Source organism: Myxine glutinosa, chromosome 5 (assembly GCF_964187855.1).
Source record: "Myxine glutinosa chromosome 5, kmMyxGlut1.1, whole genome shotgun sequence".
NCBI lineage: Eukaryota > Metazoa > Chordata > Myxini > Myxiniformes > Myxinidae > Myxine > Myxine glutinosa.
The window spans coordinates 190,834,544-190,861,048 of record NC_136265.1 but is presented as its reverse complement, the minus strand read 5'-3'; the positions used below and the strand labels follow the sequence as shown (position 1 = coordinate 190,861,048).

At 44.7% G+C, this 26,505-nt stretch overlaps 1 protein-coding gene and 1 long non-coding RNA gene across 7 annotated transcripts in view; both read left to right on the top strand.

Annotated features, from left to right (window-relative positions):
* LOC144892443 (uncharacterized) overlaps positions 1-26,505 on the top strand; it is a 474,675-nt gene that overhangs the window by 41,195 nt on the left and 406,975 nt on the right. The gene's annotated exons all lie outside the window — the stretch shown is intronic.
* Positions 3,790-26,505, top strand: part of LOC137426571 (glyoxal reductase) — a 35,280-nt gene continuing 12,564 nt past the window's right edge. For 2 of the 6 annotated variants that reach the window (XM_068115207.2, XM_068115202.2), the window contains exon 1: positions 22,141-22,341. The gene's annotated coding sequence lies outside the window, so the exon portion shown is untranslated. Of the gene's footprint in view, positions 4,015-7,986; positions 8,071-22,119; positions 22,387-26,505 lie in introns of those variants that run through there. The other 4 variants (XM_068115204.2, XM_068115203.2, XM_078779305.1 and 1 more) reach the window with 4 other exon arrangements.

The following is a 26,505-nucleotide window of genomic DNA, read 5'->3' as shown; positions in this document are numbered from 1 at the left end:
TCACATCCTCGTCACTATCACATCCGCATCCCTGTCACATCCTCGTCACTATCACATCCTCATTGCTGTCACGTCCTCGTCACTATCACATCCGCATCCCTGTCACATCCTCGTCACTATCACATCCACATTGCTGTCACATCCTCATCGCTGTCACATCCTCATCACTATCACATCCACATTGCTGTCACATCCTCATCGCTGTCACATCCTCATCACTATCACATCCACATTGCTGTCACATCCACATCGCTGTCACATCCACATTGCTGTCACATCCTCATCACTATCACATCCACATCGCTGTCACATCCTCATCGCTGTCACATCCTCATCACTATCACATCCACATTGCTGTCACATCCTCATCGCTGTCACATCCTCGTCACTATCACATCCACATTGCTGTCACATCCACATTGCTGTCACATCCACATTGCTGTCACATCCTCATCACTATCACATCCACATTGCTGTCACATCCACATCGCTGTCACATCCTCATCACTATCACAACCACATTGCTGTCACATCCTCATCACTGTCACATCCTCATCGCTGTCACATCCTCGTCACTATCACATCCTCATCGCTGTCACATCATCATCGCTGTCACATCCTCGTCACTATCACATCCACATTGCTGTCACCTCCTCATCGCTGTCACATCCTCATCACTATCACATCCTCATCACTGTCACATCCTCGTCACTATCACATCCTCATCGCTGTCACATCCTCATCACTATCACATCCACATTGCTGTCACATCCTCGTCACTATCACATCCACATCGCTGTCACATCCACATTGCTGTCACATCCTCATCGCTGTCACATCCTCATCGCTGCCACATCCTCATCGCTGTCACATCCTCATCACTATCACATCCACAATGATCTCACATCCATATTGATGTCACAGCCACATTTCTGTCACATCCTCATCGCTGTCACATCCTCATCACTATCACATCCTCATCGCTGCCACATCCTCATCGCTGTCACATCCTCATCATTATCACATCCACAATGATCTCACATCCATATTGATGTCACATCCACATTGCTGTCACATCCTCATCGCTGCCACATCCTCATCGCTGTCACATCCTCATCACTATCACATCCACATTGATCTCACATCCATATTGATGTCACATCCACATTTCTGTCACATCCTCGTTGCTGTCACATCCATATCACTGTCCCATCCTCATCCATGTCATATCCTCATCATTTTTACACCCACCCAGATACTTCTTGAGTCACACAGGTGAAGGATGTGGGAGTGGTAATACATACAGGAGGTAAGCATGCAGGACAATTCCAGGTAGCTACAGGTAAAGCAAACGGGGCTGTATTTGTAGGGGATAAGTTTATAAATGAAAAGAGGTAGTTACCTTCGCAAAAGCGGAAGGTTATGTTTTGATCGCTGTGTATTTATTTGTATGTCTGTGTGTGTGTGTGTGTGTATGTTATTCGCATAACTCAAAAAGTATTCAACCGAATTGCATGAAATTTGGTGGGATGATTGGTTATTATACGGGACACATTTGATTAGATTTTGGGAGCAATCGGGTCAAAGGTCAAGGTCAAGGTCACGAAAAGGTCAAAATCGTATTTTTACCATAGCGCGGTCAATTTTTATCCAATTGGCATGCAACTAATGCCAAAATGTTTATCCAATTGGCATGCAACTAATGCCAAAATGTTTATCCAATTGGCATGCAACTAATGCCAAAATGTTCAGAATTCAATGCCCGATCTTGTTTGTCATAACTCGGTCAATTCTTATCCGATTTGCATGAAATCAGCACCAAACTGTTCACTGTTCTGTTCCCTACACTCCCATGCCAAGTACAGAACAGTAGCTGCGGCGAAGGTATGCGCTCTACCGAGTGCCCGTTCTAGTTTTACCATTTTATTGGAATTTAGTGAGGCCTCATCTGGAATATTCTGCGCAGGTTTTCGTCACCACAACTCAAGAAGGACATTTCGCTGCCACAGAGAGGGTTCAGTATAGGGCTACCCCATTGATTTTGGGGTTCAGCGTAGGGTTCCCCATTGATTTTGGGTTTCACTGTAGGGCTACCCCATTGATTTTGGGGATCAGTGTAGGGTTCCCCATTGATTTTGGGGTTCAGTGTAGGGTTCCCCATTGATTTTGGGGTTCAATGTTGGGCTACCCCATTGATTTTGGGGTTCAGTGTAGGTCTGCCCCATTGATTTTGGGGTTCACTGTTGGGCTACCCCATTGATTTTGGGGTTCAGTGTTGGGCTACCACATTTATTTTGGGGTTCAGTGTTTGGCTACCTCATTGATTTTGGGGGTCAGTGTTGAGCTACCCCATTGATTTTGGGTGTCAGTGTTTGGCTACCCCATTGATTTTGGGGTTCAGTGTTGGGCTACCAGATTGATTCCAGGGTCAGTGTTGGGCTACCAGATTGATTCCTGGGTTCAGTGTTGGGCTACCAGATTGATTCCAGGATCAGTGTTGGGCTACCAGATTGATTCCTGGGTCAGTGTTGGGCTACCAGATTGATTCCTGGGTTCAGTGTTGGGTTACCAGATTGATTCCAGGATCAGTGTTGGGCTACCAGATTGATTCCTGGGTTCAGTGTTGGGCTACCAGATTGATTCCAGGATCAGTGTTGGGCTACCAGATTGATTCCAGGGTCAGTGTTGGGCTACCAGATTGATTTCTGGGTTCAGTGTTGGGCTACCAGATTGATTCCAGGGTCAGTGTTGGGCTACCAGATTGATTCCTGGGTTCAGTGTTGGGCTACCAGATTGATTCCAGGGTCAGTGTTGGGCTACCAGATTGATTCCAGGGTCAGTGTTGGGCACCAGATTGATTCCTGGGTTCAGTGTTGGGCTACCAGATTGATTTCTGGGTTCAGTGTTGGGCTACCAGATTGATTCCAGGATCAGTGTTGGGCTACCAGATTGATTCCAGGGTCAGTGTTGGGCTACCAGATTGATTCCAGGGTCAGTGTTGGGCTACCAGATTGATTCCAGGATCAGTGTTGGGCTACCAGATTGATTCCAGGGTCAGTGTTGGGCTACCAGATTGATTCCAGGGTCAGTGTTGGGCTACCAGATTGATTCCAGGGTCAGTGTTGGGCTACCAGATTGATTCCAGGGTCAGTGTTGGGTTACCAGATTGATTCCTGGGTTCAGTGTTGGGCTACCAGATTGATTCCAGGGTCAGTGTTGGGCTACCAGATTGATTCCAGGGTGCGTGTTGGGCTACCAGATTGATTCCAGGGTCAGTGTTGGGCTACCAGATTGATTCCTGGGTTCAGTGTTGGGCTACCAGATTGATTCCAAGGTCAGTGTTGGGCTACCAGCTTGATTCCTGGGTTCAGTGTTGGGCTACCAGATTGATTCCAGGGTTCATTATTGGGATACCAGATTGATTCCGGGGTCAGTGTTGGGCTACCAGATTGATTCCGGGGTTCAGTGTTGGGCTACCAGATTGATTCCGGGGTTCATTATTGGGCTACCAGATTGATTCCGGGGTCAGTGTTGGGCTACCAGCTTGATTTCAGGCCAAGGTGGTCTCAGCTATGAGGAATGATTCAGAGACAAATAATACATTGGAAAGGAGGTGATTACGAGGGGATCTTATTGAGATGTTTAAGATAATGAACGAATTGGACAAGATCCGTGAAGTGGAGTTTTTCGGCAGAGTGGACAGTGATCGGAATAGGAGCCATAAAGCTTGTGGGTAAAGAAGAAGAGTTCGGAGTCGACAGCAATAAGGCAGGCGTCTTTCAGTCATAGAGTGTTTTATGCATGTCATGGTCTCCCCTGAAAGGTAAAAATCTATTTATAACAGAATGGACGTTCCGGTGTTTACCACAGAAGTTTTGCGGCCATCTTGGAATATGTGTGATGACGGCGCCTTCCAGGAAGTGGTGCTGCAGCAATGGGGGTGAATGAATGTTTTGCGATTAACTGCACAAACGATCAAGCCGGGGCATAAGAACGCGGTCTAAGCTTCCACGAGTGAGTAGTGATGATTCATAATTTGTACGATGATTCGTTATGAGATTGATTTGTATGATTTATTCATTGAGGCACCACCGTCCACCTACGTTGGTGGCCTACAACTAGGTAGGCCTAGTGGCTATTATTGTCAACACTGCTGATTGTATGGAAGCCAGTGGGACTGTGATTGCATTTGATTGACTGGGGCTAATGGTGGCCGGTATAGGTGAGGGCGAGACTACCGGAAGTAAGCTGTAACACGTGCCCTTTTGTGGTTTGTTTTCAACGTATCCAATCACGTGACTGTTGTCGCGAAGGGTGCACTAACCGGAAGTGACGTAGTTCCACGGGCGCCTATCAGGGCAATGAGAGGGGAGGTCAGGGCCTTCGCTGCCCCGGGGTGCGTTTGTGGGCCTAAGGCTCTCCCGGAATTTCTTTAACAGTATGGTACAGCGAAACCCCTCATCTGGTGTCCTCACATCGTTGCATCAATGGAGAGTCATGGGCAGTGAAAGATCACCTTTTATGCTTTGCTTGAAGTCCCACGTTCGTGCGGTGTAGCAGAACAGAGGAAGAAGATGACGAGTAAACCTTTCGGGCGGCTTTAATCAACACACAAAATGGCGGCAACATCTGTAACAATAAAATTAAGAGAACTAGAAAGCATCCGTTTGTATTGAGACGTCTTCTTTGTTCTCCGTATGCTAAACGTAACGAAAACGATAAGGTAAAAAAACAAACAAATACAAAATGAAAATTGGCAATTTGTTTATGCAGCCTTGACCTTTAATCAAAAATAAATAATAATCACCTTCTAGCTTTTGATTGGTGAACCAATTGTGTGTGTGACTCGATATGCAAATTCTTTAAACTAGCAACGGTACCCGCCCTATGGGCGGGGCTTCAATTGGGAGGCCCAAATGAAAAGGCAAAATATCAGAAATTGAAGGTTTTTTTTAATTTTAAACGATTCATATAAACATCCATTGAATCATATCACACACAAATCATCAAAATCTAAACAGTATCTTTCGAATTTCAATAAAAGCCACATCACTGTTCAGTGTTCATATCGGTAAATATTATTCCATCGTGTTTCAAATCGTGATCGATACACTATGATCGTGATGATCGTGATCGTGATCGTGAATCGTGATCGATAATCGTGTTCACAATCGCTATGTCGTATGTACTCCCGATACGTGTACCAAATTCCCGATATGTGTAACTGTACCAAATCAACAGTTAAAAGGATTTTGAGCCGATCGCTGTTACGGCCTTGGCAGGATCGAGACAGCGATCTGTTGGCGATCGATGGAGACATGTTGCTTTCCCGGGTGCCGCACAAACGGCTGCACCGATCAAACGGCTGCACCGATCAAACGGCCGCACCGCTCAAACGGCCGCACCGATCAAACGGCCGCACCGATCAAACGGCCGCACCGATCACGCGGCACCCGGGAAAGCAACATCGTCACAATGAGAACAATGAACGTTATGCGAACGCGAATGTTATGCGGGAGTCCAAACCTGAGAATGCTGGAGACTAAAGCTGAAATTGGGAAAACTAAATAGCCTATTTTACTCCTGGGGATCCCAGGATTATCCACCCAAAATATCGTTGCGATCGGTTCAGCAGTTTTTACGGTACCTTCGAACAGACAGACGGCCGGACGGACGGACGGACATTTGGTGAATTATAGTAAGATTTCAGATCAATCGGACAGAAAATTGACGATTTTATGCAACCTTGACCTTTGACCTTTTGATTTAAAAGGAAAAAAAAACAATCGGCTCCTACCTCCTGATTAATTAACTAATTCAGTGTCCTAATATGCAAATTCTTTAAATTTCAGATCAATGGGACGGAAAATTGACGATTTTATGCAACCTTGACCTTTGACCTTTTGATTTAAAAGAAAAAAAAACAATCGGCTCCTACCTCCTGATTAATTAACCAATTCAGTGACCTAATATGCAAATTCTTTAAATTTCAGATCAATGGGACGGAAAATTGACGATTTTATGCAACCTTGACCTTTGACCTTTTGATTTAAAAGGGAAAAAAACAATCGGCTCCTACCTCCTGATTAATTAACTCATTCAGTGTCCTAATATGCAAATTCTTTAAATTTAAGATCAATGGGATGGAAAATTGACGATTTTATGCAACCTTGACCTTTGACCTTTTGATTTAAAAGAAAAAAAACAATCGGCTCCTACCTCCTGATTAATTAACCAATTCATTGACCTAATATGCAAATTCTTTAAATTTCAGATCAATGGGACGGAAAATTGATGATTTTATGCAACCTTGACCTTTGACCTTTTGATTTAAAAGGGAAAAAAACAATCGGCTCCTACCTCCTGATTAATTAACTAATTCAGTGACCTAATATGCAAATTCTTTAAATTTAAGATCAATGGGACGGAAAATTTACGATTTTATGCAACCTTGACCTTTGACCTTTTGATTTAAAAGAAAAAAAACAATCGGCTCCTACCTCCTGATTAATTAACCAATTCAGTGACCTAATATGCAAATTCTTTAAATTTCAGATCAATGGGATGGAAAATTGACGATTTTATGCAACCTTGACCTTTGACCTTTTGATTTAAAAGAAAAAAAACAATCGGCTCCTACCTCCTGATTATTTAACCAATTCAGTGACCTAATATGCAAATTCTTTAAATTTCGGGTCAATCGGGGGAAAATTGGCAATTTAACGCAACCTTGACTATTGATCTGTTGATCTAAAAAAAAACAAAAAAAAAAACGGCTCCTACCTTTTGATTAGTGAACCAATTCAGTGACCTAATATGCAAATTTTTAAAACTTAAACTTAAAATAAAAAATTATTTAATTAAATAAAAATAAAATAAAAGTGTGTGTGTGTGTGTGTGTGTGTGTGTGTGTGTGTGTGTGTGTGTGTGTGTGTGTACGCATGTGTGCGCTCATATACATCTATCTATAATTCCAGTAATCTCTGTGTGTATGTTTGTATGTTTGTATGTTTGTATGTTTGTATGTCTGTATGTCTGTGACCGCTGTTTCTCGACAACCACGGGTCCGATATACTTGAAACTTGCCAGGTATATTGCTGGGGACCCGAGGATGTGCCTTTTCAAGGTTTCATATTAATCGGAGAAGTAGTTACCGAGCTATGTCCAAAAAACGATTCAACCAATCAGAGAGCAGCGAGCTATCACGTGTGCCGAACGTGGCGAACAGACTCTGCCTCGGACGGCACATTTGAGAGCGTATTCATTTATTTCACGTTGGAAAACTATGTTGCCGTTAAACTATGTTTTAAAACTAATTAAAACTAATTTGCGATTCATCGTAACTGCGATTTGCGACCTTCCGGACAGTGAAGACTGCACTTCCGGCAGCCAATCACAGAACGCGTTGTTGCGTAGGCGTGGCCGATGTGAGAGCGAGCCGAGCCGAGCGCGTGCGCCATTACGGTTCGTAATTCGATTTCTTCCGGAGAAAATAATAATTTCTCGATTTCTTATGCGCATTATTTCTCCCAATTCAGTCAGAGCGAAGGGCGGAAGCGAAGAGCGTTGTTTTTTTTGTTTACGGGCGTATGGGCGGGGTAGAGCGTACGGGTAGCGTTATTTTTTTTTTTTGGCAAGGAACGGGCACCCACGTACGGGCATGCCCTAGTATATAGTAATACAGATAGACAACGTCACTTGATCAGCCTATTCATGATGAAATCGTATTCAATACAATTTGAGGTCATTGTACTCCAGTAAATATTTCAATTCCATCTCTCCATCTGATCTTTCTGATCTGATCTCTGTTTAAGATAATGCATCTTTGCATCTTACACCTTTGCATCTTAGAGGGCCTTCTCCAGGTTACCAGTTTGTATCCTTGTCCCCTCATGAATTCTCGTCTGTCCCAGTTGTTTTTTTTCATTATTACCAGAAGGTCTGTCTGAAGCATTAATTTATCTTCTCCATTTTGGTTCTGCCAAGACTCAAAGCTTGGTGGTGGATCTGATCCGTGCTGATGAGGGACAATATCGAGAAACACCTCTACAAAATGTATGCCTCCCCCAGGTGAGCCGGTGTTAAATTGACGACCAAGTCATCCTTTAGCACTGCAGATCCCTCTGCAGGGGGTGGCAGGAGGAAGCTGGCTGGCAGAGCTGAAATTATTTTAAAATGTCTCATAAATTTATAATTACAGAAGCTGTTTTGCTCACAATAGGCCTCTGAACATTGAATGATGTTTGTACCTTTGACATTTTGTAATCGATTCCGCACTGTTGGTGACGATTTACCAATTAATGATGAAAGCTGAAAAGGATTCTAGAATAGTCTTGCATTTTTGGAATTGCTTGCATGAATGAAACACCTGTATCGTACCTGCTTTCATTGATCTGGAACCAGTTGGGCCAAGTGGGAAATATTGTTGGTATTCAGCTCTTTGGAATGGACAATTTCCTTTATAAAAACCAACATGGAACACTCACAAACAATATACCATGCAATACACCATGCAATACGCACGTAATGCATCACACAACGCACTCGAACAACTTACAAACAACATGTAACACTTTAACACAACATGCAACATGCAGTCATTCGTCTTTTTTTAACGGCACGGCATCGCACACACGGTGCTGTCCCTCAAGGCTCAGTCCTCTCCCTCACACCCTTTAATCCGTTCATGCACGACATTCCACAGCCACCCGAGAACATACAATTAGCCTCGTATGCGGACGATATAAGCATCACCTCCACTCGTAGCAACATCAGCACCACCACAGCACAACTTCAACCCCTCCTCAGCACCCTACAAACCTGGCTCACCATCAACAGACTAAAAGTAGTTGCTCTTCAGCAGTTGCTCTTCTAACAAATTACACTGAGGAACATAGCGGTGCACCACACATCACACTGAACAACATTCCTATTCCACACACACCCCAAACAAAAATACTTGGCGTCACTTTTAACACATCCATGTCATTCTCAGATCACATCGCAAACATTAACTAGAACGGGCACTCGGTAGAGCGCATACCTTCGCCGCAGCTACTGTTCTGTACTTGGCATGGGAGTGTAGGGAACAGAACAACAAAAATACGATTTGGACCTTTTCGTGACCTTGACCTTGACCTTTGACCCGATTGCTCCCAAAATCTAATCAAATGTGTCCCGTATAATAACCAATCATCCCACCAAATTTCATGCAATTCGGTTGAATACTTTTTGAGTTATGCGAATAACATACACACACACACACAGACATACAAATAAATACACAGCGATCAAAACATAACCTTCCGCTTTTGCGAAGGTAACAAGTCAAGTGAATCCACTTGGATTCCGCCCAGGTTGGCACATGGAAATTATGATGTAGCATAATTATCATCTCGGGTCAAGATTTGAAATTATGCCATGGTTTTTGTAAAATTGCTACTAGTATTCACATTATGTACTTTCACCAAAACATACATCATCATAGAAACATACATAGAATTTGGGTCCTCTGGGTCATTTGGGTCCTCTGGGTCATTTGGGTCCTCTGGGTCATTTGGGTCATTTGGGTCCTCTGGGTCATTTGGGTCCTCTGGGTCATTTGGGTCCTCTGGGTCATTTGGGTCATTTGGGTCATTTGGGTCCTCTGGGTCATTTGGGTCCTCTGGGTCATTTGGGTCCTCTGGGTCATTTGGGTCCTCTGGGTCATTTGGGTCCTCTGGGTCATTTGGGTCATTTGGGTCATTTGGGTCCTCTGGGTCATTTGGGTCCTCTGGGTCCTCTGGGTCATTTGGGTCCTCTGGGTCATTTGGGTCCTCTGGGTCCTCTGGGTCATTTGGGTCCTCTGGGTCCTCTGGGTCATTTGGGTCCTCTGGGTCCTCTGGGTCATTTGGGTCCTCTGGGTCATTTGGGTCCTCTGGGTCATTTGGGTCCTCTGGGTCATTTGGGTCCTCTGGGTCATTTGGGTCCTCTGGGTCATTTGGGTCCTCTGGGTCATTTGGGTCCTCTGGGTCATTTGGGTCCTCTGGGTCATTTGGGTCCTCTGGGTCCTCTGGGTCATTTGGGTCCTCTGGGTCATTTGGGTCATTTGGGTCCTCTGGGTCATTTGGGTCATTTGGGTCCTCTGGGTCATTTGGGTCCTCTGGGTCATTTGGGTCCTCTGGGTCATTTGGGTCCTCTGGGTCATTTGGGTCCTCTGGGTCATTTGGGTCCTCTGGGTCCTCTGGGTCCTCTGGGTCATTTGGGTCCTCTGGGTCATTTGGGTCCTCTGGGTCATTTGGGTCCTCTGGGTCCTCTGGGTCCTCTGGGTCATTTGGGTCCTCTGGGTCATTTGGGTCCTCTGGGTCATTTGGGTCCTCTGGGTCATTTGGGTCCTCTGGGTCATTTGGGTCCTCTGGGTCATTTGGGTCCTCTGGGTCATTTGGGTCCTCTGGGTCCTCTGGGTCATTTGGGTCCTCTGGGTCCTCTGGGTCATTTGGGTCCTCTGGGTCATTTGGGTCCTCTGGGTCATTTGGGTCCTCTGGGTCATTTGGGTCCTCTGGGTCATTTGGGTCCTCTGGGTCATTTGGGTCCTCTGGGTCATTTGGGTCCTCTGGGTCATTTTGGTCCTCTGGGTCATTTGGGTCCTCTGGGTCATTTGGGTCCTCTGGGTCATTTGGGTCCTCTGGGTCATTTGGGTCCTCTGGGTCATTTGGGTCCTATATTCCTATCCTATAACATATATATCTCCTATAACCTATCCTATAAATATAGATTTGATGACGTCATGTTTACACATCTGAGCGACAGAAATGAGCGACAGAAATGAGTGACAGAAACTAGCTTCACTTTTGAGCGCCCGAAATTCCCAGGCAAACGCTATAACGCACCAGGTTTACAACCTGTGCGTTAATAAACATGCACACCCAGGCTGAACACAATTAGGGCACTCACAGGTACTAACTTCGGACAGCACAAAGAAACGACATCGCTAACATGCAAACAGTACATCAACTATGCCAGCTCATCTTGGGCCTCCAGCCTATCGAACACACATCCAAACTCCTGCAGACCATACAAAACAAAGCCTTTAGCATCATCACAGGTTACACATTAACAACACCCATCGAGAAACTACACAAAGGTAACACTCAGTAGAGCGCATACCTCCGCCTGGTTGGCCATATCACTCAATGGTGAAGAATCACTTTCAAAATTCTAGTAGCCGGATCTTCACCAAAATCGAATCGATTCTTCCTTGTCACACACACAACCTGTACACCAGGTTTCGTCCAAATCCGTCAATAATTTTTTGAGATATCCTGCTGTGTATCGTTTTTGGCCCGATCTCCCAACGGTGAAGAATCACTTTTAAAATTCTAGTAGCCGGATCTGGATCTTCACCAAAATGTAATCATTTCGTCCTCGTCACATACGCTACATCTCTGCCAAATTTCATCCGAATCCGTCCACAACCTTTTGAGATATTTTGTTCACAAACGGACAGACAGACAGACAGACAACATAGCTTGCAACACACAAACAATAAGCTATGACGGGTGAAAACGTAACATCCATCCACCTTTGGTGGAGGAGGTAAAAATGCTAAAAATCAATGACCACTTAGGCATGAGGTGCACAGTTCCGTGCAACAGCAAATGCCAACCCTAATCACCCATGTTACTACATGTACAACCACACACACGCCCCCAGACACATTAAAACTACACCACAAAGACACAACGGTGACATGCTTTGTAACATGCCCCCAACCAAACAATGGAAACTACAAAAAACGCATCCACGCCCACATCACCATAAACGCAATAAACAACCAGGGCCCGAACAGTATCTTGGGTACAAAAACCCCACCCATCAATGGCACAGAGAAACTACTCCCCAGGTCTGATGGTGTTCACCTTTCACGCCTTCGCTGTGGACACCACCCACAACCTTTACACTACAAACATAGACTTGATGACACCATTGACGACACCTGCAACCACTGCCAGGTCACTCCACACATCCACACACAATAAAACATATTGTTCTTTTTTGAGGTAGGGATGAAATACCTTAGTCGAGATAGAATGGTGTAGGTTTAGAATGCTCCGAGTGTCGCGAAGAATAAAAACCCACCTCGTTGTAAATTAAGTTAGGCCGACTGTCCGGGTAATGCTATGGGGTGGAGCTATGCTAATTTTAATTTTACTTTCCTTGTATTGTGGGTTTTGCTGTCCCGTCTCTGTCTGTGGGGATCGGATAACCCCTGCGTGTGTTCCCAATCAGGTAAGACCTCGAACCTTCCCACGCGTGTCACTACCACCAAGTTGGGTATACGCCTCGGAGTTAAAGCTCCTTTTGGCCATTCGTCCTCTTGGGGTCTTAACCCCGGGGACACGACAATATCATGGAAGACTGTGTGGTCCTGGCTTCACGTGGGCAAGAGCACAACATCTTGGATGTGAGGGATCTCTGGGTTGCTCCTGTGATATCGATCGGCTATCTCCGTGCCGCTGGTCTGTCTGTTCAACCAGAACTGATTGGGGCAACACAACACCAACAACAATGACAACAACATGTAACACAAACGTAGCTTGCGACACACGAACAATAAGCCATGCGTTATGCCATGCAATACACATCATGCATCATGCAACACACTCAAACAACTTACAAACAGCACACCATACAAAAGAACATGTACGGTAACACTTGCAAACAACATGCCATGCAACATGTGAACAATACCATGCAAAACACACACACACAGACACAAACACGCACATACTTAGAATGGTGACCATGAACCCCTGTGCCACACCAACACTTGCTTTAGGGATCCTGACCAACAGGGGGTGACTTACACACATCCAGCTTATTCAGGTACCCATTACCAGTAAACAAGAACTTTAAGCTGCAGCTGGAATAACAAACGCACAACCACCTGCTGCTTAATGCGGTACCAGCTGCGACACCGCTAACCACAGTCTCTGTCAGCCTACCTGCAGGTCGTCAACCCACCCCTGGAGAGAAGAATCAATCCACAGAAACGTTTCTGGCTTCCAGGACATTATCTATGTGGAGATGCTTTGTTATATAATAAAGTAAAATATTAAACATTATAACAAAGCTAAGGACATGTTTTGTGCAAACTACATCAAAACCAAAGTACACGATCAAACAAAGCTTGCCAAACTAATACAAATACACCTTGGCCCTAAGGTCGAGGTTCATGGTCTTTTTTTTTTTTTTTTTGTATACAAGATCGAGGCTCGTGAAAGAGCTAACATTAATCACACAAAAAGACAAACCGACACACAAAACACAAAAAACAAGGGGAGCGGCAGACAAGATGGGGAGAGAGGGCGAAGGACACAAACACAACATTTGAGAGCAGGGACATCGGGAGGACTTGGGGGGAGGTGGGAGAGGAATAAAACATATGAACACTGCAAGGACTCTGGGGTGAATTACCGGGGGTAGAAAAGATCAAGGTTTTCGATGGGGGAAGATAAGAGATGGTGGTGAACAGCTGTTTTAAAGACCTGGAGGGAGGAGTGGGATTGAAGGGAGTGGGGGAGTTTGTTCCAGAGGCGGGAGAAAAGGGGAATGAAAGAGTGAAGGTGAGCAGAGAGCCTAGACTTTGGCAGTTTAACCATAAGAGGGTTGCAGGCAGATCTTGTGCGACGTGAAGGAATATTGGGGGGACAGAGCACAGAGAGAGCTGGGGGAGCAAGGCCGGAGAGGAGTCGGTAGAAGACAGAAAGACCACCAACCTGCCTGCGGTGAGTGAGTGAAAGGCCCTCGGAGCTGACTATATCACAGGAGATTCCAATGATTCTGAAAGCTTTGGCCTCAACAGCGTGAAGCCGAGCAAGGTGTGAGGCAGGAGCACCAGCCCAGAGGGGGGAACAGTATTCCATTGAGCTGCGGATGAAAGCCTTGTATGTGGTGAGGAGCTCAGGTGTGCCAAGGAAGGACTTCGCACGACGAAGGATGCCCAGTCGGCGACTGGCTTTGGAGGCCAGCTTGGAAATGTGGTTTTCCCAAGAAAGATCATGGCAGATAGTGAGACCCAAAAGCTTGAGCGACAGAACTTCTTGGAGAGGATTGTTGAGAAAGTAGATGGGAGGGTTGTCCAGTCGGTCCTTTCGGAGAGACATTGTAAGAGTGTGAGATTTGTCAGGATTGAAAGACATGTTCCACTTGTTTGACCAGTCTGTGATTTTGTCCAGGTCTGCAGAGAGTGAGGAGGCTGCAGACTGCCGATCTGAGGGATGAGGAATGGAGCGGCAGATAGTGGAGTCATCAGCAAAGAGATAGAGAGGATTTTCCAGAGAGTCGGAGAGATCATTGATGAAGACCAGAAATAGCACAGGGCCCAGAACACTACCTTGGGGAACTCCAGCCAGAACAGGAAGGGAAGATGAGAGAAATCCATTCAGGGCCACACTTTGCCTACGACCAGAGAGGAAATCCGCAAGCCATGAGTGGAGATTTCCCTGAATACCATAGGAGGTGAGTTTGGTGAGCAGAGCTGGGTGCGAGACCGTATCGAAGGCACGTGATATGTCAAGTGAGACAGCTCTGATTTCCTGTTTGGCATTGAGGACCTCCATCCATTGTTGAGACAGCAGAAGCAACATGTCCAGAGTAGAATGACCTAGTCTGAATCCAAATTGATGATCAGAGATCAAGCCATTGGAGGAGAGGAAGGATTTGATATCTGAAGCAATGATGGATTCCATGACTTTGCTGATAATTGGGAGCAGGCTGATTGGTCTGTAGTTGCAAGGATCTGTTTTTGCACCTTTTTTGTGTAAAGCGGTAATGTTTGCTGATTTCCAAGATGCTGGCAGATGACCTTGAGCAAAAGAGAGGGTGAAAAGAACAGAGAGAGGGTGAGATAGAGCGGCAGAGCAGGATTTTAGGACCCGAGGGCTGATGCCATCTGGTCCAGTTGCAGAATCAGAGTCGAGGTTTGATAAAAACTTCTCCACCTTGTCAGGAGAGAAGGACCCAGAGTCCAGGAGCAGTTGGGTTCGACTGGGAAAGGTGGGAACAGAGAGAGATTGGTTTGGGACACAAGATTTTGAGGCAAACACAGATTTGAGGCATTCGGCTTTGTCACGTGCGGTGTCAACTATGTAGCCATTTGAGGTAAGGGAGGGGATGGAGGGGGAACAAACACCAGAAACGGATTTGACCAGACGCCACCAGGATTTGGAGGAAGGAGACAGGTTTGAGAGTTCAATCTTGAGTGTGGAGAGATAGTGCTTCCTGGCACTCCTGAGGGAAGAAACACACTTGTTTCGAGCTTGCTGGAAGGAACTGAGATTGCCTTCAGTTGGATTTGCCTTCCAAGATGCAAAGGCAAGTTGTTTCAGGGCAACTGCTTCACCACAAGATTCAGTGTACCATGGACGGGAGGAAGGTTAAGACAACTGAAGACGAGATGGGATAAATCTGTGCATGAGAGAGAGCAGTTTGCTTTGGAAGAATTCCCAGGAAGAATTGATGTCAGAGGCATTAGAGATGGGAGACCAGTCCAGTTGATTAATGGCTGCTTGCAGACCGTGCCAGTCGGCCTGAGTGAAATGCCAGACTCGTCGACGCTGAGGAGGCTCTCTGAGAATGGCCAGAGAGATGTCCACTTTAACAAGCACATGATCAGAAGAGCCGATTGGAGCAGAAGAAGAGCAGCAGACATTTGCAGGGAAGTTAGTCATAACCAAGTCCAGAAGAGAAGATACTCCATTGACTGAGATCCGGGTCGGGAAATTGACAGATTGTGTCAGTCCCAATGAGTCGCAGAAGGCCTTTGCTGAGGTGCCATGGCTGGTGAGAGATGAACCCACACCCAGCCAGCTGGCATGATGACAGTTGAAGTTGCCACATATGAGGAAGAGAGAGTTTGGATGAGTTGATAGAAGTTGGTCCATGTTGTCCGACAGAGAAATGTAAATGGAGTCATCACTGTTTGGAGGACGGTACAGAACACATATGAACAACAGGTGGGAGCGGAGAGGAAGCCATAGCCAGAGGTACTCCTGTGGGTGGGGTGGAGAGAGGGCAGTGCAGGGAGAGTGAGGAAGAGAGTTTTTGATAAAGATAGCCACCCCACCACCAGGACGAGGCTCAGGTCTATCGTACCGGAGGAGGGAGTAACCAGGAAGAGATATTAAGGAATCAGAGACATCTTGAAGGAGGAAAGTTTCTGTCAAGCAGATCAAGTCTGGATTTTCAGAAGCAACCTGAATGGAGAGATCAATCAGGTTTGAGCGAAGCCCCGGATGTTTGAGGTCCATACCGTTAGTGAGGAGAGAGGGGGAGCATCGGGTGCAGGACAGGGGAGGGGAGGGGTAGGGTCAGATGAAGGGTGAGAGTGAGAGGGGGATGTATGAAGAGCAGTTGATAGTGTGTCAGAGATTACAGAAGAGTTACAACAAAGGGAAGGATGAGGAGGACGAAAGGTTTGATGGTGATGGAATGAGGCACAGTGAGAGTTTGTTTGAGGGGGGGCAGAGGAAAGTAGAAGGTTGGGGGAGGTGGAGGTATGACATAGGAGGGAGAGGAAGTGGGGAGGAGGCAGCTTTGAGAAGGAGGTGGGAGGAGGGAGAATTTGGGAGGGATGGTTGGGGGGGAGATTTGAAGGGGAGGGGCAAGGGGGGAGTTTAGAAAGTGGATGATTAATGAAAGATGAACATATATAACAAATTGGGTTTGTTGTGATTTTCAAGTTCGCGATTCATTTAAGAACGATGGAGGAGGGATGGAATGAATGAGAATTTAGAGCATGGAGTGATTTGGAATCATAAGAGATTGAATATTTTTTTGAAATGGAATGAGTTGAAGAGGAAATTGAAAGGAGCCTTTTAAATAAGAAGAAAAACAGCGTGTTGTAATAAACCACTGAATAAAACACTGAAGGGGATAGTTGAAACATATTTAAACAGAACTGTGAAGAACAATCTTATATTCACAAAAATACCAATGGGGAGAGGAAGCCTAGAGCGACGACCACGAGTCACTTGAACAGGGCAAAAGGTGGAAGGCAAGGGGAAAATGGGGGCGGGGCGAGACAGCGCACGTGGGCAGAGGCAAAAGCACACGAGGAGAAAGGGAAATAGAAGTTTTTTTTTGTTGTTTTTTTTGTTTGTTTTGGGGGGGGGGGTGTGGGGGTTACAACGTTAGACAAATAGTAGATGTTTGGTGAAGCTTGGTGGAGAAGGGGAAATCAAAAAAGCTAGCAAAACAGCGAAGGAAGGAACAACCTTCGACGGGGGAAGCCTGAGGCTGCAAGGCCTTGCTCGCGACGCGGCAAACAAACGATTAATATATAAAAGATAAACACCGAGAAACTTCCAAGGGGGATACAATAAGTTCACACACCGAACGATAAATACAGTTTCGACAAAATACAATTGTGAACAGACTTAACTTTGAAAAACGTGGAGACCGTGTGGACCGTCGAAAACCCCAGCAACCGTCTCCAAGATCTCGCGAGAAGACCCCAATCTCGAGAAGTCTTGGTCATACAAAAACGCATACACCGACATCCACAGGGCCAGAATACACGATCATACTATAAACGTTGGGGACCACAGGTCTCGTACGAGTACACTTTTTAAAACAAACAAGACCGGAAGCCTTCGCCGAATTATCAGCAAAGTCATGGAATCCATCATTGCTTCGGATATGAAATCTTTCCTCTTCTCCAATGGCTTGATCTCTGATCATCAATTTGGTTTCAGACCAGGTCACTCTACTCTGGACATGCTGCTTCTGCTGTCTCAACAATGGATGGAGGTCCTCAATGCCAAACAGGAAATTAGAGCTGTCTCCCTCGACATATCACGTGCCTTCGATACGGTCTGGCACCCCGCTCTGCTCACCAAACACTCCTCCTTTGGTATCCATGGAAATCTCCACGCATGGCTGGCGGACTTCCTCTCGAGTCGTAGTCAACGTGTGGCCCTGAATGGGTTTCTCTCATCTCCTCTTCCTGTTCAGGCTGGAGTTCCCCAAGGCAGTGTTCTGGGCCCTGTGCTTTTTCTGGTCTTTATCAATGATCTCTCTGACTCTCTTGAAAATCCTCTCTATCTCTTTGCTGATGACTCCACTCTCTGCCGCTCCATTCCTCATCCCTCAGATCGGCAGTCTGCAGCCTCCTCACTCTCTGCAGACCTGGACAAAATCACAGACTGGGCAAACAAGTGGAACATGTCTTTCAATCCTGACAAATCTCACACTCTTACGATGGGTCTCCGAAAAGACCGACTGGACAACCCTCCCATCTACTTTCTGAATAATCCTCTCCAAGAAGTTCTGTCACTCAAGCTTTTGGGTCTCATTATCTGCCATGATCTTTCCTGGGAAAACCACATTTCCAAGCTGGCCTCCAAAGCCAGTCGCCGACTGGGCATCCTCTGTCGTGCGAAGTCCTTCCTTGGCACACCTGAGCTCCTCACCATATACAAGGCTTTCATCCGCAGCTCAATGGAGTACTGCTCTCCCCTCTGGGCTGGTGCTCCTGCCTCACACCAAGCTCGTCTTCACGCTGTTGAAACCAAAGCATTCAGAATCATTGGAATCTCCCGCGATGACGCTATCTCGAGGGCCTTTCACTTACTCACCGCAGGCAGGTTGGTGGTCTTTCCGTCTTCTACCGACTCCTCTCCGGCCTTGCTCCCCCAGCTCTCTCTGGGCTCTGTCCCCCAAATATTCCTATAGGTCGCACAAGATCTGCCTGCAACCCTCTTATGGTTAAACTGCCAAAATAAAGACTCTCTGCTCACCTGCACTCCTTCATTCCTCCTTTCTCCCACCTCTGGAACAAACTCCCCCACTCTCTTCAATCCCACTCCTCCCTCCAGGTCTTTAAAACGGCTGTTCACCACCATCTCTTATCTTCCCCAATCCAAAACCTTGATCTTTTCTACCCCCGCTAATTTCACCCCAAATCCACTTTTTGAGGTGCCGACTTCTTTCCTGGAAGTACTTGGTGTCCTTGCGTTTTATACCTATCCTGCCCCCCCCCCCCAGGCCCTCTCCCTCCCACACATCTCCCGATGTCCCTGCTCTCAAATGTTGTGTTTGTGTGCTTCCTCCCCTTCTCTCCCCAACTTGTCGACCGCTCCCCTTTTTATATACTTTGTTTGCTTGTTTGTTTGATTTTTTTGTTTGATAAATGTTAGCTCTTTCACGAGCCTCGACTCTGTATACAAAAAAAGAAAAGAAAGTCTAGCAGCGACGTAGCTGAGTTTGTTTGATACTTTAGTTGAAGAGGATAGTATGACCTGGGTGGAGATACCTGTTAGCAAAGAAAGTAAGTATTAAATTATTTTGAAGTACTCCAAGTCTCTAAGCTAGCTGTCTGTCACCATGGAATAGAAGAGATTGCATTGAGTCACTGGTTTATAACTGAGTCCGAAATGGGGGCTTATGGATTTGGTCTCGTCCGTCCGTCTGTGTGTCTGCAACTATACCTCGGAGATGTATGCACCGATTTTGTTCATACTTGGCACAACGACAATACATGACGGTATACATATGCTCATCATTTTGTTTCGCGATACGATCAAAGATGGTGACTGGCGGCCATTTTAGCTGTAAAAAAACTCGATATTGAACACGTCCTCAACCTTTTATCGGGCATGCATTTACCGACCTTGTGCAAACTTGGCACACAGATAAAAAATGATGACCTTCATATCAAAAATGATGACCACATCATTTCATTTCATTTCTTTTGAAAATATAGCACATCATTTAGCACATCATTTCTTTTTGAAATCACATCCAAGATGGCCGACGGGCGGCCATATTGTTACTTAAACGTGTCCCCAACCATTTACTGAACATGCATGGACCGATTTTGTTCAAACTTGGCATAAGCACAACACATGATGGCATACACGTGCACCTCACATTATTTTGCAATCTGATCAAAGATGGCCGACTGGTAGACTGGCGGCCATTTTAGTTGTAAAAAAACAGATGTTGACCACGTCCTCAACCATTTATCGGATATGCATTTACCGATCTTGTTCAATCTTGACACACAGAAAAGGAATGATGCTCATGTCAGTTTTTTGGAGATCAGATCCAAGATGGCCCACTGGTGGCCATTTTGGTACTTAAACGTGTACCCATCAATTTATCGGACATGCATACACCGATTTTCTTCAAACTTGGCACAAAGACAATACATAAGAGTATACATATGCAGAAGATTTTGTTTTGTCATCTCACCAAAGATGGCTGACTGACGGCCTTTAATTCCGTACAGCAAAATTACTAAAACCACGGCGGGGGTGATGACATTTACGTCTTTTTCTTCTTGCTCTACATGTTTCGAGTCATCAATGAACCATGTACCTTTGCAGTCACGCCAAAGGGATTGCATTGTTATGATTATATTTAATACATTATTATTATTATTATTATTGATGTTATTACGAAAACGATACTGTATTACGAAACCTGGGCTAATTTGTCTTAAACGGCCTGAAGGTGAGACATGAAGGCATGAAGCCTAAGGCCTGTTCATACTGTGTCGTTGAAAGACCCATAACTTCTATTCTTTCGATATTTTATGATCATTTTAACAATCGGTTTGTTTGTGTTTCACACTAAATGAAAAACATAAAGGTAGAGCCTGGCGATTGTGATATATGACAGGTTCGATGATATTTGTTTTAGTAATTTTTGTAGTTGGTTTAGCAACCAACTACAAAATCCCCTGGCGTAAGTTGATGCCGGATGTGAATCCGATATGGATGTTGGTGGAGGTCCAGCCTTGTGATTCGGTTGAATGTTGCCGATGGCAATCCCATCCCATTTCGTCTTGCGCTGGTATCCCTAGGATGCTCCAAAACTTGCTGCATTACTGCTGCAATGTTCATTTCCGATCGTCCAGTGCGCCTCCTACCAGAATTCTCCTTGTTGCGGTTGAGGCTAGTGCCATGCTCTTGGTATTTTCTAACATTCGCCTGGATGGCTTTGGCTGCTGGAGGTTCCCTTTCTGGGAAACATTCCCTGAACGCATCACGAGTTCGCTGCAAACTTCCAGTTTGGTGAAAGGTTGTAACCACGAAGGTCCGCTGTTCAGTCGTAAGTTGAACCATCTTTTCAATGACTCAGACTGTCTCTAAACCCATACACTGTAGGCCCATCTTAAATACCCATCTTAAACAAAGGATGACGCAACCGACGATTACCAGACCAGCTTAACAATTTTACATAATCAAGTTGGCAGTCGACAAGTAATGCGTCCATTTCAAACTGTCTTGCACCGATTAGCCAAACTTGTAAAAATGCGATTTGAACTTGTCACTTTCAATGAACGTGTACTCGGTCATGTGTGACAGCAATGATGCATGGAAGGCATCAATGGAAAGCTGAGGATCTCCTCTAAATTGGTAAACCACATGTAAATTGTCAAACTAAATAACCTTTGCATATTAACCCCTTGAATTCGGATTACCTATTTTTTGATACGCACTGTATAGACAATGGAGACACCAAGCAGTCCACTTATGAGAAATTCCCTACTTTTTTCATATGGAAAAAAATATCAAAAATCTGGAAAATATCAGAGTAAGGTGTCCCCTCCTCCTTAAAAAAAAGCAAAAACCCAAACGATAAACGAATAATTTATTTTACTTGGCCTTATATAACCAGCTGTGCTCTTTAATTGCGATTGTAGTTCAGATTTGATTGTTTAAGGTGTGGATGCATGAATATTAATTATTTTACCATGAAGATTCCGTTGTAAATAAATAAATTAGTACCGAATGTGCTTGGATTTGTTTAGACAAACTTCCTTCTTATGTGCATAACATTTGAGGAGAAAACCCCTTGATGGGCTAAACGGCTAATCCTTGTGATTGAATCACATCCCGAAGGTCGTTTTGACCACCGAATCATCCCCTCGGTAAAGCCAACATCGGGACAGCGCGAACACCACAGCTCACGTTACTAATACTACACAATTATGGATAATACAGCGGAATGGGGAGGCTTACAAAGCAAAATAAGGTTTGGAGAGAGCCGATGTTATTCTATATTAGTCTGAGGGAGACCCATGTGCTGACGCTGTGAACGTAAACAGAACATTTTGTTTTCTCGTTCTGTACAGTTTGTAGGCGCCAGGGCAGAGGAGTTGGCGGCTGTGTATTCGGCCATTTTCAAACGTTGTTTGTGCTGTTTTAACATCGAGCAAAATGTATTGTATCGATCTCGTCTGTAAGTATAGTTCGTTCTTGCATGATATTATAAAATGTATTCATTTTAAGTCTCTTTTGGATACCTCGAGTCCATGCTCTTTTGTGTGGCCGACGAAGCAATCTGGAAGAGGTAAGAGTCACATTGGATGATAGGCTGGGCGTGTCGGGCCGCGTGGTAATAAATCGGCTACCAACTACACTATGTTACACTACCAACTACACTATGTTACACTACCAACTACACTGTTACACTACCAACTACACTGTTACACTACCAACTACACTGTTACACTACCAACTACACTGTTCCACTACCAACTACACTATGTTGCACTACCAACTACACTGTTACACTACCAACTACACTGTTACACTACCAACTACACTGTTACACTACCAACTACACGGTTACACTACCAACTACACTATGTTACACTACCAACTACACTGTTACACTACCAACTACACTATGTTACACTACCAACTACACTGTTACACTACCAACTACACTGTTACACTACCAACTACACTATGTTACACTACCAACTACACTGTTACACTACCAACTACACTATGTTACACTACCAACTACACTGTTACACTACCAACTACACTATGTTACACTACCAACTACACTGTTCCACTACCAACTACACTATGTTACACTACCAACTACACTATGTTACACTACCAACTACACTGTTACACTACCAACTACACTGTTACACTACCAACTACACTATGTTACACTACCAACTACACTGTTACACTACCAACTACACTGTTACACTACCAACTACACTGTTACACTACCAACTACACTGTTACACTACCAACTACACTGTTACACTACCAACTACACTGTTACACTACCAACTACACTGTTACACTACCAACTACGCTGTTACACTACCAACTACGCTGTTACACTACCAACTATACTGTTACACTACCAACTGCGCTGTTACACTACCAACTACACTACGTTACACTACCAACTACACTATGTTACACTACCAACTACACTATGTTACACGACCAACTACACTATGTTACACTACCAACTACACTATGTTACACTACCAACTACACTATGTTACACTACCAACTACACTATGTTACACTACCAACTACACTATGTTACACTACCAACTACACTTACACTACCACTACACTGTTACACTACCAACTACACTATGTTACACTACCACTACACTGTTACACTACCACTACACTGTTACACTACCACTACACTATGTTACACTACCAACTACACTATGTTACACTACCACCTACACTATGTTACATTTCTCTCTGTAGTACTCAATGATGGGATTCCTTGATAACAATATAATAACATTTACACGTGTTCAAAACCTTGAACACGCTCTTGAAGTTCCCAAACTTACTTGCTGCAACATTTAGTAATAATTGTAAAATGCACATGATGATGTAACCCGTATGAGTGTGTACGGTAACGCATATCAGGGTGTGTGATAACCCGCAATAGTGTGTACGGTAATGCATATCAGGGTGTGTGATAACCCGCATTAGTGTGTATGATAACCTGTATAAGTGTGTATGATAACCCGCATCAGTGTGTATGATAACCTGCATCAGTGTGTACGATAACCCGCATCAGTGTGTACGATAACCCGCATCAGTGTGTATGATAACCTGCATCAGTGTGTACGATAACCTGCATCAGTGTGTACGATAACCGACACCAGTGTGTACGATAACCCGCATCATTGTGTACGATAACCCGCATCAGTGTGTATGATAACCTGCATCAGTGTGTATGATAACCCGCATCAGTGTGTACGATAACCCGCATCAGTGTGTACGATAACCCGCATCAGTGTGTACGATAACCCGCATCAGTGTGTACGATAACCCGCATCAGTGTGTACGATAACCCGCATCAGTGTGTATGATAACCTGCATCAGTGTGTACGATAACCTGCATCAGTGTGTACGATAACCGACACCAGTGTGTACGATAACCCGCATCATTGTGTATGATAACCCGCATCAGTGTGTATGATAACCTGCATCAGTGTGTATGATAACCTGCATCAGTCTGTATGATAAGCTGCATCAGTGGGTATGATAACCCGCATCAGTCTGTATAACCCACATCAGTCTGTATGATAACCTGCATCAGTCTGTATGATAACCTGCATCAGTGTGTATGATAACCTGCATCAGTGTGTATGATAACCCACATCCGTGTCTATGATAACACGCATCAGTGTCTATGATAACCCGCATCAGTGTCTATGATAACCCGCATCAGTGTCTATGATAACCCGCATCAGTGTCTTTGATAACCCGTATCAGTGTCGACTGTCTTTGCTAACTCGCATCAGTCTTGTCATTTTTGTTGCTGGGTTTGTCAGGTTTGTCATTTTTGTCGCTGGGTTTGTCAGGTTTGTCATTTTTGTCGCTGGGTTTGTCATTTTTGTTGCTGGGTTTGTCAGGTTTGTCATTTTTGTTGCTGTGTTTGTCAGGTTTGTCATTTTTGTCGCTGGGTTTGTCATTTTTGTCACTGGGTTTGTCACTTTTGTTCCTGGGTTTGTCAGGTTTGTCATTTTTGTAGCTGGCTTTGTCCTTTTTGTTGCTGGGTTTGTCATTTTTGTTGCTGGGTTTGTCATTTTTGTTCCTGGGTTTGTCAGGTTTGTCATTTTTGTCGCTGGGTTTGTCATTTTTGTTGCTAGGTTTGTCACTTTTGTTCCTGGGTTTGTCAGGTTTGTCATTTTTGTAGCTGGCTTTGTCCTTTTTGTTGCTGGGTTTGTCACTTTTGTTCCTGGGTTTGTCAGGTTTTTCATTTTTGTAGCTGGCTTTGTCAGGTTTGTCATTTTGTCGCTGGGTTTGTCAGGTTTGTCATTTTTGTCGCTGGGTTTGTCACTTTTGTTGCTGGCTTTGTCAGGTTTGTCATTTTTTTCGCTGGGTTTGTCAGGTTTGTAACTTTTGTTCCTGGGTTTGTCAGGTTTGTCATTTTTGTAGCTGGCTTTGTCAGGTTTATCATTTTTGTCGCTGTGTTTGTCACTTTTCTTGCTGGGTTTGTCAGGTTTGTCATTTTTGTAGCTGGGTTTGTCATTTTTGTTGCTGGGTTTGTCAGGTTTGTCATTTTTGTAGCTGGGTTTGTCATTTTTGTTGCTGGGTTTGTCAGGTTTGTCATTTTTGTAGCTGGCTTTGTCAGGTTTGTCATTTTGTCGCTGGCTTTGTCAGGTTTGTCATTTTTGTAGCTGGATTTGTCAGGTTTGTCATTTTTGTAGCTGGGTTTTTCAGGTTTGTCACTTTTGTAGCTGAGTTTGTCAGGTTTGTCATTTTTGTGGCTGGGTTTGTCAGGTTTGTCACTTTTGTAGCTGAGTTTGTCAGGTTTGTCATTTTTGTTCCTGGGTTTGTCAGGTTTGTTATTTTTGTAGCTGTGTTTGTCAGGTTTGTCATTTTTGTAGCTGGGTTTGTCAGGTTTGTCATTTTTGTAGCTGGGTTTGTCAGGTTTGTCATTTTTGTAGCCGAGTTTGTCAAGGTTTGTCATTTTTGTTGCTGGGTTTGTCAGGTTTGTCATTTTTGTAGCTGGGTTTGTCAGGTTTGTCATTTTTGTAGCTGGGTTTGTCAGGTTTGTCATTTTTGTGGCTGGGTTTGTCAGGTTTGTCATTTTTGTTGCTGGGTTTGTGATTTTCGTAGCTGGATTTGTCAGGTTTGTCATTTTTGTTGCTGGGTTTGTCATTTTTGTAGCTGAGTTTGTCAGGTTTGTCATTTTTGTTGCTGGGTTCATCAGGTTTGTCATTTTTGTAGCCGAGTTTCTTACGTGCTCCTCCCCGACCCCCTGGTCACGGTGTACCTCCGAGCCCCGAGAGGAGTCATGGCAGAAAAATGTGTTATTTTGTATGTCAAAGATCAAGGGAGAAGCCACCCCAATTGTTACTCACCAACAAATATTATATTAGGATCACACAAGAATAACAGTACAACAATAATCGTTTTCAAAAGTACAATCAATATGTCCTATGATGGTACCATCAGTTTTGTAATATTTAACTCACTGTGCTCCAAGTGGGTGAAACACGAACATTCCCCCAATGTCTCTTATTCCCGGCTTCGAGATCGAAATTGATTCGCTCCAGCGATCGCCAGAGCGAGGTCCAATCGAGACCAGAATCCCGTGCGGATGGCAAATACAGTCACACAGCCGAAGCTGCACAAAGGCGCCCTCAAGGCGACTGGGAAATCCAAAGGCGCCCTACAGGCGACTGAGAGATCACACCCTCGGGTGTGGACGAATTAA